The 13380-nt window shown below is 39.7% G+C and overlaps 1 long non-coding RNA gene across 1 annotated transcript in view; it reads left to right on the forward strand.

The window, feature by feature from the left end:
- The window catches only part of LOC136792217 (uncharacterized), a 29386-nt gene extending 16852 nt beyond the window's left edge, over positions 1 to 12534 (forward strand). The window contains exon 3 of the long non-coding RNA XR_010835685.1: positions 12513 to 12534. This is a non-coding gene — a long non-coding RNA (uncharacterized lncRNA). The remainder of the gene's footprint in view (positions 1 to 12512) is intronic.
- Positions 12535 to 13380: the final 846 nt, after the last annotated feature.

A 13380-nucleotide genomic window follows, 5' to 3' on the forward strand; every position in this document is an offset into this window, starting at 1 on the left:
ATCATCCTTTAACTGTTCCTTCTCTGTCTCTTTCATGGCCTTCTTTTCTTCCTCTTCCCCAAGGTTCAGCCTCAGCCCATTGCTTTGCCCACTCCCCACACTTTCCTTTTGTCCTCTCATTCACTGTCATGATTTACAATTACTCAGACATTTTAAATGTACTGTAGTTCGGATCTCTTTCCTGCAATTCAGACTCGAATACCCAACTGCCTGCCCTGTCCATTGGGTACCCTTCAGCCCAGCATGTGCAAACAAACCTCCCCATCGTTCCTGGAACCTGGTTTCTCCATCAGTGCTCTCTGCGTAGTTTTGTAGAACTGCTGTCTACTCATTCACCCATACTACAAACCCCAGGGTCATTTTTGGCTTCTCATTCCCCACTTGTGTTGTTTTTCACATCAAACCCATTACCAGGACCTGCTAATCTTCCATCCGAAATACTTCTTGAATCTGACCGTACTAACCATCGTTACTACCACTGTTGTAGCCCAGACCTACTGCCACTTGCTGTGGTTTATCTCTTGCTTGGGCATCTGCACCATTTAGATGGCTTTTCTTCCACCAACCTTGTCACCATCAAATCCATCTTACATACAACCCAAGGTCAACCTGCCACTTGCAAGCTTAGAACCCTCTTGTGTTTTCCTGCCCTGCTGGATAAAGCCCCAAATAGTCCCATCTTAAATTCTACCCCTAAATATGCTACTTCCTGCCTCTTTCTAGTCTTATCTCTCACAATTTCCTGTTTTAAACTTTGCTCTCCAGCAGCACACAATAGCTGGGAATTCTAGGTATAAGCCATATCATCTCTTTGCTTTTACAGACTCCTTCGCCTCTAAGTCACTTTTCACTCCTCTTCCTTGGCCCACTCACTCCTAATCTTTCTTCAGTCAACACAAGTGTGTCTCCTCCTCCAAGAGTCTTTCCTTTATATGTCTTGTCACCCTCTATCCCAATTATTCTTATCAGTACCCTTTGCATATGCCAGTCATTAAATGAACTGTCATTTTCTAATTTGTATTTCTGTGAGCTGCATAGTCCACCAGTAGCTGTTAACAACTTGTTAGCTACTTATTTCCTTCAACTAAATTCATACATCTTTGGATAAGAATTCAGTACAGAAACAGTTGGTTCCACTGCTGACAACTGAGTCAGGAAGTTGATCATTTAAATATATATATATATATATATATATATATATATATATATCTTTTTATATACATTGTGTCTTTAATTTTACCTTTCCTTCTGAACAGTAACTGAGTCACAAATATACAAGTATCTTTAACCTCTCTCCCAACATCCATAGTTTACCTATATTTTACTCCCCCCAAAAGCTTCAATTCAAGAAAGACTAAATTATTGGGGCTTCCCTGGCAGCACAGTGGTTGAGAGTCCACCTGCCGATGCAGGGGACACGAGTTTGTGCCCCGGTCCGGGAAGATCCCACATGCCGCGGAGCGGCTGGGCCCGTGAGCCATGGCCGCTGAGCCTGCGCATCCGGAGCCTGTGCTCCGCAACGGGAGAGGCCGCAACAGTGAGAGGCCCGCGTACCGCAAAAAAAAAAAAAAAAAAAAAAAAAAATGACTAAGTTATTGGCTTGCACAGAACACCACAATTCATTTAGAAGTGTCACAAGAGTCTATTTTCTCAATTTCCAGATCAGTCCTCTTACTTTTATGACATTGCTTCTCTGTGATCTTTTCCCACATTTAAAGGAATATTTTATGTGACCTTTATTCAGTCACATGCTTAAAACATGGATTTTCCGGGGTGGTCAGTTACCATGTTGGAGAAAAGATTTTAAAGCTTTATTTATGCACATTTCAGACATATTATTTTTTGTACCAAGAAGTATCACACTGAGCTTTGCTGTCCCCCAAAATATGACAAATGCTATTTTCTCAGGCAGAAGAGTGAAGTTTATTTTTTGCTAATGAAATGCCAGACAAGCCCAGCCAACTTGCCGGGCATAATTAAACTGGAGCGGCTTTGGCAGTTAGCTACGTAGCTCCATCCATGCAAAGTTTTGCAAAAATTTATCTTAAGCAATTTTTTTTGCCAGTTTCTTTTCAGGATAAAGTTGGGACATTCAGGAATTGGGGCAGTTCTCACAACATTATAAACATTTCTAAGGACTGGTTAAATAAACACCATTATTGTCCTAATTATTCAACTCCAGTCTTTCTTCTTAGCCCCACCACAGGCACCAAAACTTCAGCACTTGACCCATTTGGGTGTGAATGAAGTGGCAAAGTCGAGATTTAAAAGCATCACTTGTAAAGTCCCTTCATTTCTAATTTATGTTCCCCCTACCTATGTCTTACAATACTACTTATTCACCATCTTTTTTTGGTTCTTCCTCGTATCAGAGAGGGAACAAACACACATTCCTTAAGAAGTCACTCTTAGAATATCCTGCAGAAATAGATTCCCAAAAAGAACACACCAAAGTGGAAAATAGACAAATAGGTACCTTCCATTTTTTAAGCACACCATCCAATTTTAATGAACATATTCTCTGTTGTATCTATTCACCTCTTCTGTTGTAGCTCAAAAGCAGCCATAGGTAATATATAAACAGATGAGCGTGAGTGTGGTCCAGTGAAACTTTATTTACACAAACAGGGGGGCAGGCTGGATTTGGCCCACTGGTCCTAGTTTGCCAACTCGCCATTCAACTCACTACCTCTGTTAGTTAACTCTTTTATTTTAATTTGTAAAGCTGTGGACATAGATATTAATGCTCACTTCTATAATGAATAAAATTTTAGGTTATATCAGAAATAAACACATGAATTTTTCAAAGGTGAGAGAAGATTAATTTTTAGGATCTTTTCTATATTTGAAGTTATCGCCTGTACAATTGTAAGTTTCTTGAGGAGAGTAAATAGATGATAATTCATCTTATGCTCTCGCCTTGACCAAAGTGCCTGGGCCATGGTACAGGCATATTTTTGAACAAATAATGATTAGGGCCAACTCATAAGTCAGGTTGATCATATTGTAGACAAAATATCAGACCGAGTTTTTAAGACTCTCAATTCTTTGTGCTCCGTTATTTCAAAGGATCCCAGCTTAGCTGCACTGATAATGGGATAAAGAATGGTGCCCTTGGCAGTGGGGAAGCAGTATGTGCTTCCACCTGAGCTCATGTTCTGAAGCTTGTGGGGATTTTCTATGGTAAGTAGGTATGGATAGGTTTGTAGTAAGTAGGATACGACTTTTTCTCTAGTGCTTTAAATCTGTCCCATTACAAACAAGAAGGAAAACCCTTTTAGCTGTGAATGTGGGCTGATAAGCATGATGGATTTACTAGTATTTTTGACTCCTTAGATTTGAGATTGTCATGGGCATAGCATCCTGGGAGCAGCTTTGGAAGTACTTGTGATGGGTAAATGGCCATATGCTGGAGAAGGTGCTACTTATATCAGTTAGAAATAGCTCTTCTACAGAACTCGGTGACCACCATGGAGCAGTAGGCTCAATTACAAATAACCTGTAATATGTATATTAATCATCCCATGCTAGCTGATGTAAATCTCCTTCATTCTGTTTATGAAAGTACTGCCCATTATAAAACCACTGTATACTTTCTCCCCTCCCCATGTAAGCACTGTGCTGTGCTTGCAGCAGTATTCAGAGATGCTTGCGTTAATTAATTAAAGAGATGAAAACAGTCCTTCCCGTGGTGGGGAAATGAATATCTACTTTTATTCATCTAGTTTTACTTTTAACTGGCTTACGGATGATTGTTGATAGCTGTGTGCCAAACGTGCCCTTGGCTCTCACTGTGGCGTATTTGTGTGTTTATAATTATACAATTATAAGGGCCCGTGCCTGCAAACACACACACATGCACATAATGCAGATTTATTAATTTCAAGGAGACAATTCAGATGGCCAAGCTCAGAGTAGAGATCATTATGACATCTATCTGCCTTTTGTGACAATGGCATCCTAACAGATACAGTTTGCAGATATTGAGCCTCAGAATATTCTACCATCCTATAATAATTGCTACATGCTTTTAGCCATATTAAAAAAGAGCCTCTTTAACCTTCTATAAAAGAAACCTTTATACCTTAGTATTCCCAGGCAGCTATTTTTAAAATTTCCAAATTCACTTGCGGCTCTGTTCTCTGCAAGATCTTCCCGTCTATTCCGACTGTGTCAAACTATACCCCAAACAGAAGGAAGCAAGAAGAGACTATACACGTCACTCATGTTGGCCGAGAGATAAGCTGAGAAAAAGAATTGGATGATGGAGGAAGAAACATACCATCATTTGAAAAAGAGCTCTTCTCGTTCAAGCTATATATAACTTATCCATTGCAAATTGAGTGAGACTATTAATAGTAATAATTATAATAACAATTTACCTTACATTTGTCTATTCCACTAACTTACAAAGTCTTCCTCCAACTTGAATTCATTTCATCCTTTTGACAGTCCCGTCAATTAGCCAGGAAAGAGCTTATTATTTCCTCCCTGTTTCCCACCTCTGTGATTACTTCTGCTGCTCTTTCCAAGCCTGACGCACCACATTCAGAGAAGTAGAGCTCCCGCCTTAAACACCGCCTAGGAGTCATTATGTGTGGGCAGCGTGCTTGTTGACGTGTTAGAGTGTGGACACTTCTTCTGTGGTTAGTATCCCCTTAGAGAGAACACAAATCACTAAAAAGCTCAGGTCAGATAACTTAGAATTACTGAGGTGATGCTACTTTTTTGAAATAGAGACATATGACAATATTAAAAATGGATCGCATGACTTAATTTCTAAAATTTATTCTCAGTTATATCATAGAGTCATTTCAATTCCCTCCATTTCTCCAGTAATTTAGCCACTGATAATCATAATTATAACCCTTAGGTGTGCTAAGACAACGAAATGCCTCCCGAATTATTAAAAAGTGTTCATTTATGTCTACTCTGTAGGTCGTTTAGAGTATTTTACTGCATTATCATTTTTTGAATATTGGTCACCTGTATATATGACATACACATAAGATTAAATTTTAACAATGGTAATAGTTTTTAGAAGAAAACCCTATTCCTAGTGTTGAATAAACATGATTATATTTTATGTGACTTTTCCCCCTAGATTTCTGTTTGGTGTCCATGATTTATTTGCTCATAGGCCTAGGTTGGTATTTGAGAAAAAATAATCCTGAGCATTTGTATGATGCTTTATTAGGAACCAGTGTTTTCATTGTTATATACACTGTCCAATTTATTATATAAGCTTCAAGAAGTATTATTACCAGCATTTTATAAAGTAAGCCTCAGAGAGTATAAGTGGTTTGCTCAAAGCCACGTGGCTAGTAAGTGGTAGAGAAGAAACCCAATTCCATCTGTCCAAGTCAAGATTTTATTCCATCAAACCACAGCCGTCTCAGGAACTCATCTCCCAGAACTGTGTAAGGAGGTTTCAGCTAGAATGGGCCTCTCTCCTTGTAAACCCATCTGGCAGAGTTTTTTTCTTAGAGCTCGTCAGAGGAGCTAATATCAACCAACAAATCCAAGACTCGGAAAATATGGTGTAATTATCAGTGAAAAGGGATAATGTCCCCAATATTAGATTGCATTCCATCCACCTAGAGAGGTGCACAGAATGCATCATTTTGCCGAGAGATGACTTTATTTATCCAACAATACAACCAAGACCGTGTTAAAGTGGGACCCTTTGTAATAGCTTTTTACCATATATGAGAATAGTAAGCTTTGAAAGGAACTATAGATGTGGGCATTCTCCATTTACCTTGGATACAAAACAGATTTTCTGCCTTTGATGAAAAGAACAGGAGGTGCCCATTCTAAGGAGAGAGTGTGAAATAAGAGAGAGCTCTGAACGCAAGGTTTTATCATCACCTCCTGGTTTTACATTTTCCATTCTAATCAGAAACCTGCTTTGAAACAAGCTGCCCTGATATTAAAAAGTGACATAGAAAAGTCACTCCCTTGAACTTGCTCGTATGAAAAGTGGCACAAGAAAGCGAGGGACACCTCAGAGGAAGAACTGCCTTCGCCATTAATAATTATCTGTAAGGAACAAACAGTGCCTGGGAGGTGGGGCTGGATTCGGAGAAATAGAAATCTGAAACATTAGGGCATCTGCTTTTTCATAAGATAACGGCTGACGCTGAATGCAAATTTCCAACTAAAATAAAGCTGATAACAAAGCTTTCCTATATTCATTCATCCTGGGATAGTAAAGAGAAATGTCTCCTGTATTTATTAAGCTACTTCTAATTACTTCTGATGTGTCAAATATACTGGGATAGAGAGAAGAGACGAAGATTGGGGGGAATCTTTTTTAATATGATGTCAGTCTTCAAAGAATTGAACGAGTAGCCCCAGAAATGATTATTTCTGTAAGTCTGACACTGCCACTTCATAAACCAACAGAGAAAATATTGAAAGGAATCCTTTCAACATTCTGGGACTAGTGTAATTTTGAACAATCAGGCATAATGGCAAGATCAAGCTTGATGCCATGCTGTACGACTTGTAATTCTGTGCATTTATAAGACTTGTGAATGAAAGGGAGGGAGAAATATGTAACCATGGAATGGAGGTAAGGATACGGAAAACCTGAGAGTCCACTTCTGTCGCATCCAACCTTACTGACATGCAGATTGTTCCACTGGGACAAAATAGCAGAGGTGAAACAATCAAGGTTTCCGAAGAAAAGAATTTCCAGTTTCACCACAGAAAAAGATAAGTTTTGCATTTGGAACATCTGAGAAGTGTTGTCTCATTAAAATTTATGATCAGAATTAATTCACATTCATTCTGCTAAGAACCAAATCACCTGGGTTGAATCTGTGTGGGGAATCATACAAAAAGGATAATGAGAAATGACAGCAGGTCTGCAGAGTGGTCAGTGAGGACCACTCGGCAGATCTGGTTTTGCTCTTTTCCTTTTTTTTTAACTTCCCATTTGGTGTTTGGAGATTATCTGGTGTTGGAAAATCAATGTCATTTGTATATGATACGAAATAGGTAGCATCCTTTTAAAAGTCGCTCAAGTTAGAGGATTTAAATGGCCTTAAATGAGACCCTCATATGTGGCAATAAGAAAAAAATGACACTGCTACATGCGACTGAGAATTTTATTTGTTAAGGAGAATTTCGTGCCTGGCACAGTGTTCCGTTGACCGAATGATGCTCGCAGATAGAAAGCCTGAGTATAGGATAACTTTCCCATGGAATTGCTGAGACGGTCCATTTCCTTTGCTCCGGATGGCTCAGCATCTCAAGTAAGAAACCAGATTATGCTCTTTGACTCCTCATCGCCCCTGTTCTCCACATCCTGTTGGTCACAGAATGCCAAGTACAGCATCTCCTCCTCATGCCTCTGTCATTCGTGTAGATAATTCCCAGCTGAGGCTGCTGACCTCTCTTGCCTGTAGAAGACATTTGTTTCCCAGCCTTTCCATTTTCTTTGGAATAACAGTTGCTGTCAGGAAATTTACTTCTTCTCTAATACTTCAGCCACCTTCTTCTATCTCCATGAGTTCTAATCCTAGACTTGCCCCTCACTTAATGATCCTTTAGGCTGGTGACCTTCTGGGACACACCCTCCTTATCTGGAGAACTGGAACCTGATTACTGCTAAAATCTCATTTCAGAACGAAAGTCCGCTCGTCTCTGTGTTGATAGGTCTGAGCCTTCTGAAGATGGACGGTAGTGAGCTTTCACAGGTGCAAGTGTAGGATTAAAATGAACACCTTCTGTGTTTGTCTCACCATTCCTTTTTCTGTCTACTCTCTTTGTATCAAATGAGGCTACACACTGACCCCTTTATTCAAAATTTTAATTCTTGATTAGGGTACTACTTTATACATGAGTATTTTCTTCCCCTCAGGATTGTCAAAGAGTACCCCATGTCTGAGGCACTGGGAAATGAGGGAAATGTTCCCCTGCTCACTGCTAGCCCCCTGGGGACCAGCAAGTGGTTCCCAAGTCCCATGGCACCTAGACCACAAAAATGCAATTCAGCGTCCTAGGAACATCCAGGCAAAAGTGTGAGCTTTACCTAGAATAGCTTCTCCGTAGTTCTCTTTTGGGGCCTCCAGGCTTCTTGCTTTCTCTCTCTGGTGACTGTGTCTGTTTTAGAACTGAAAGGAAAAAAGGTTTCAATCTGTTCCGTTTTCTTTGTATAACATTTACCGAAGAGCTCATTGCTAGTGGGCATTCAGCGAGTCATCTTCTTCTAGTACTTATATTACTCTCTCTTTGATGGAAATTTCTATTTCAGGTTCCTAAGCAGCCATTTCTAAATCTCCCTTGTGGCCTCAAAGAGTTGGGACTTAAGCATAAGCCTAAGCTTTTAGAATGTAGAGAAAGGAAGGGAGCAAAGAAAGAAAAGACAAGCTGGGTGTGTAGACAGTTTTCCTGCTGCTGAATTGCACAGTCGTTAAAATTGCATCTCTGCTGCCCGGGTCAATGTCTCTTCAGTAACTCTGTGCAGAAATCTGGATTATGATATAGAAAACAAACAATTAAGCAAGTAATCCTTTTATGTTACTTAAAACGTAACCATATAGAAATAACTACTTCTGGCTCTTGAGGCGGGTGTCTGACAGCATTGTAAGCTCTGATGATTTTTTTAGGTAGTTGTGTCATCTTCTGTAACTTGCCTGTGCTCTCACCAAATAGAGGGGAATGAAATTATTTGTGGAGCTATGTCATGGTGAATTTTTAAAGCCAGATTGTCCCTGGGCTGAAAGAATTTCCTGCGACCACATCCAATTTTCCCAAAATCTGTATTAATGCTTTTACACTGAAATGGCAAAACTTTTTGATTGTTAGTGCTTAGTTGCAGCTCAAGTCTAATCTATACAAACTAAATCTAATAATAAAATAACAATAGTGTACATTGATTGAGTGCTTGCTACGTGCCGTGCAGTAAGTTAAGCATTTTACAGGGCTTAGTTTATTTAATCCTCAAAACCCTCAGCGGTAGTACCATTTTTATTCCCATTTTATAGGTGAGGAAATTAGGTCATAGAGACATAAATAACTTGTGCAACTTGCGAAAGGTGGTGTCAGGATTTGACCTCAGGAGGCCCAACTCAGTTAGGCTGCAATTAGGTACCTACTCTACTAAAGGCCCTACTTAATCACTTTTATTCTTACAGTTCTTTTCTGACTTATTTTCACATTCAGTGAGCATCTTCCAGGATTTAAGTTTACAGGGAGTAAATGGTATCCCGAAACAATGATTAGTGAGAATCAGTTTTGCTTCTGAGTGCATCGAACTTATTCTGAAAGAAGGAGATGCTGGCTCAATATAGAAGAAAATGCCTGAGGAAAAAGCAGATAAACAAGCCCAGGGCCCTGAACAGTTCATAGGGTAAAGCTTTAGATCCAGGCATATTAATTCCACTCATAAAGGAAAGGAAGAGCCCATGTATAGAAACCATGTTTTGATATAAATCTCTATGCATAATGACAGGGGTTTGGAGACCGTGGCAGGGCAAAGAGAAGGGAAGCAATGTAAAAGGACTCTGGGACCAGACTGCCTGGATTCAAATCCTAGCCCTACCACTTCCTGCCCAGGTGATCTGGGGCAAGTTCCTTGCTGCCCCTGTGACTCCGTTTCCTTATCTGTAAAAGAGAGATAATAGTACCTACCTTACAGAGTTGTCATGGGGGTTAAATGAGTTCATGTCTATAACGCATTTAGAACAGTGCCAGACACATCGTAAGTACCATAAGGGTGTTTGCTCTGCCGTTGTCATCATCATCATCATCATCACGAGTTGCTCAAACAGGGTGAGGCAAAGATATCAACAGTGGTTTTATATTTAGACGTTCTTAGGGCTTTCACATAGGAAAAGAAGATACTAGATTCAATTTATCTTAGATAGACTTGGCTATGTAAAGCAGTTCTTAGATCACCTAGATTTATTTTGGTTTTAGAATTTGAGTGGTAATTTATAAGTTAGCCAACAAGTGTGTTTCCATGACTCAGTCTGAAGCTAGGAGTTTGCTCCCAGACAAAGGGGCTTTAGCATCTAAATTGAATGATTATTAAACAGAGAGACTAACCCCCTGTCCTCAAAAATTTGAAGATGGGAGTAGCAGAAAAAAAATGGGAGGTAATTCTACCTGCATTAGGGAAACTGGGGTTTGGAGTTTACATAGCATAAACACAGCTAATTTATTTCGGGGCAATGTAAAGTGACGCTCGAGGAGCACAGTTTTGATAAATTCCCACACATTCCTCCTTTCTTCAAAGGGTTGGAATGGATGCTCCCTAACACCCTTTGAGGGCACCCATGGGCGTGAGAGAGGCTTTATTCCTTCAGGACAATTTGGCCCAACTCTGCCTGCTCACCGATGGGGGAATCCTGGCAAAATTCCAAATGTGATTAGTGTTGTATCTATTATTTTACAGGGTGGAGTGTGTTTGGGTGGATGGAGGGGGAAGCCTATAATTTCAGAGCTGGTAGAAGAACATTTCTGCTAAACCCCTTTTTATTCTAAAAATTGATGAAAGGATCTCCATGTTCAAGATGATCTGAGGGCATTGTACTGTCCCCAGAATAGAATGCACCCCAGTTGTTACTAAATTTTGGCGGTGCAAGTTGGAAGAGTGTAAATATTTCCTCCAAAACATCAATTACCATTTCGACCCATTTTTTCTGTGAGATTGAACTAATCTTTTTAATTATTTGAACTCTGAAGATTGTTCTCCATAAATATAAAATCAGAGCTATAAGCTTAATCTAGACCAGTTTAAAAAAAGCATTGCATTTTAAAATCATGCCACCATTGTCTTGTTTAGGAAGAATATGATTGGGTTAAACCAAATGTTGAGTTATCGGGTATTTCAATACCCACATTCATCGTTGCCTGTGATGTGTAAGCATTCTTATTATAGGTTCTTTGAATTACATTCTAAATGACTACCATGTAAATACATTAGAACAGCACGGGTCATTGTCATCAGATGCTCAGGAATCTCATTGCTGTTATGTAATTAGGTGAAGAAGCCCCACCCGAGCCTCCATGGGTCAGCTATGTGGACTCTAGCTGCCAAAGGCGCTTCTCCCTCTGAACCGAGCGCTTTGCTCAGCCAGTGTAGACATGGCCTGATAAACAATGGAACGTCTCCCTTGAGAACTGGAGTTTGGATTGATCTAATTCTTTAACTCAAAAATGTGCACAGGTCTGATGAGCGGTTAAAATACCTGCATTTTAGTAAAACGGGAGCTTAAGTTGACAGTAATGTGAAGAATAGCATAATTTATAATGAACTTGAAAGACAGTAGCACTCACTGTTGCGCAAAAGCTAATAAAGCGACTATCAAGTCAAAGTTTGAACATGAGCTTAAATATCTGTGGCAGGGAGGTTGTTCTTGCAGGTTTATATCTGTCAGGTCTTAACACTAGACCTGTCAGAGTGCAACATGGCTATGTCACTTTTAACCAAGACGTCACATGTCACATATACAGTGAGAAACAACCTGCTTTGTGTTTTCTTCTCTAGAACTTTACAAGAAAAAGCAAAGGTAAAAGGAATTTTTTTTTTAACACTGCATTTTTAATTTGCAGATTCTCAGGCTGATGGAGTGAGTGATGGAGTGGGGCTGCGGGGAATGTATTAAGATATGCCCATGGGCTTCCCTGGTGGCACAGTGGTTGAGGGTCTGCCCGCTGATGCGGGGGACACGGGTTCGTGCCCCGGTCCGGGAGGATCCCACATGCTGCGGAGCGGCTGGGCGCGTGAGCCGTGGCTGCTGAGCCTGTGCGTCTGGTGCCTGTGCTCCGCAATGGGAGAGGCCACGGTGGTGAGAGGCCCGCATACCACACACAAAAAAAGATATGCCCAAAGAAGTGTGCCCAGGCTGAAACAAGTACGTTTAAGGTTTAAATCAGGTGTGTGAAGAATGCTGGAAACAAGACTTCTGGGTTTTGATTTTGGTTTTGTATTTATGTTTCTCAAGGAAAGTGATGGCACTTTGCCTGTTCTCCCAACTCTTTAAAAAAAAAAAAAAATGCTGTAAAACACACCCAAAAGTTTAACCCACCCTCTCTCCTAGGATTTGATATGCTCTACTCCACTGCCTGGAAGGGTCTTCTGTTTTATCAAAACTTTTGATTTTCAAGACATGATTGTGGTTTCTCATATTTAAAAAGGGTTTTGATTTTGGAGATATTTTTAAATTGGGAATTGAAGTTTGATAGGCTTTACCATTGTCTATTTTCTTAGAAAAATAAGTACTATTTGTAATATATGAGTTAGCTGCAACATACTTAAGAAAATTTCGTTCAAACTATCTTTTAAAATATATGAAGAAAATGTCGTTCAAACTATCTTTTAAAATATATGTTCATGTTATCCCTAGAAAGTTGTTAAGTGGCTCAGAAAAATCAAGCGAAGGTAACTTTTTTTTAGAAAATGTAAACCACATTTCCTTGTAGGATGAAGTTGTGCTTAATAGCCTCTGTTTAATTTATTCAGAAACTACACGACTTTTGTTGCTATATTTTGTTAGAAAGGAAGGAGAGGCCGTTTCTACAGGTGTCATAGAAAAAGCGATACTGAGCCACGGATTATTGGATCCCATAGAGCCACAGAGACTTGGCAGTGAAATTCTTCCAAAGGTGAGTAAGGGCATTGATTTTTTTTCTCATGCCTGAAGATATATGACACAAGGAACAGAGGCTAAATTTAGACTAGAAACAAGTCTGATTTGAAGCTATGCCTTTACAAAACTGGTGACATTTTTTGCAAAAAAATTAATCGAGGCAGTCAAATGAGAATTTGAGCATATACCTTTTTCTCATATATTTTTCTTAGATTCACTTCTTTTCTTTATTCCTTTGGGTGCTTTTGAAAAAAATTGACTCTTTGACCAACGTTTTATCTGTAATTCAGATCCAGTGATTTCCTTGTGGAATACTTGTGTTGTACAATACAAAACAATCTCTCTCATAAACCTGTAACCAAGAAGGCAATAGTCCTTCAGCTTCTAAGAAAAAGCATATTATTCACACAAACTTAAAAATATGAGCCCATCACTTGAAACTATGAGCCCCGATCTTCCTTATTTAAACTGTGTATTCGTCCAGCAAATTTGTGCCATGATTTTATAGACACATACTTGCTTATTTGTGAACTTATTTTACAGTTTCTTCTAGATTTCACAAAGTTGAAAAGCTATACATAATGCGTCGGTCGTTTGACCGCGTTGCTTAGCATTCCTTCCATGCAGGCGGGCGGTGTTCCTAGGTTTGGAAGCATAAATCCCAGGGGAAGTGAGCTGGAGAACATCTTACGCATCACTCATCCTATCATGAGCCCTGCTCCATCTCTCTACAAGGTAAGCGATATATTGTGAATTGGCTTCCGGCAGTTGAAAA

This window comes from Kogia breviceps, chromosome 12 (genome assembly GCF_026419965.1).
Source record: "Kogia breviceps isolate mKogBre1 chromosome 12, mKogBre1 haplotype 1, whole genome shotgun sequence".
NCBI classification, from domain to species: domain Eukaryota; kingdom Metazoa; phylum Chordata; class Mammalia; order Artiodactyla; family Physeteridae; genus Kogia; species Kogia breviceps.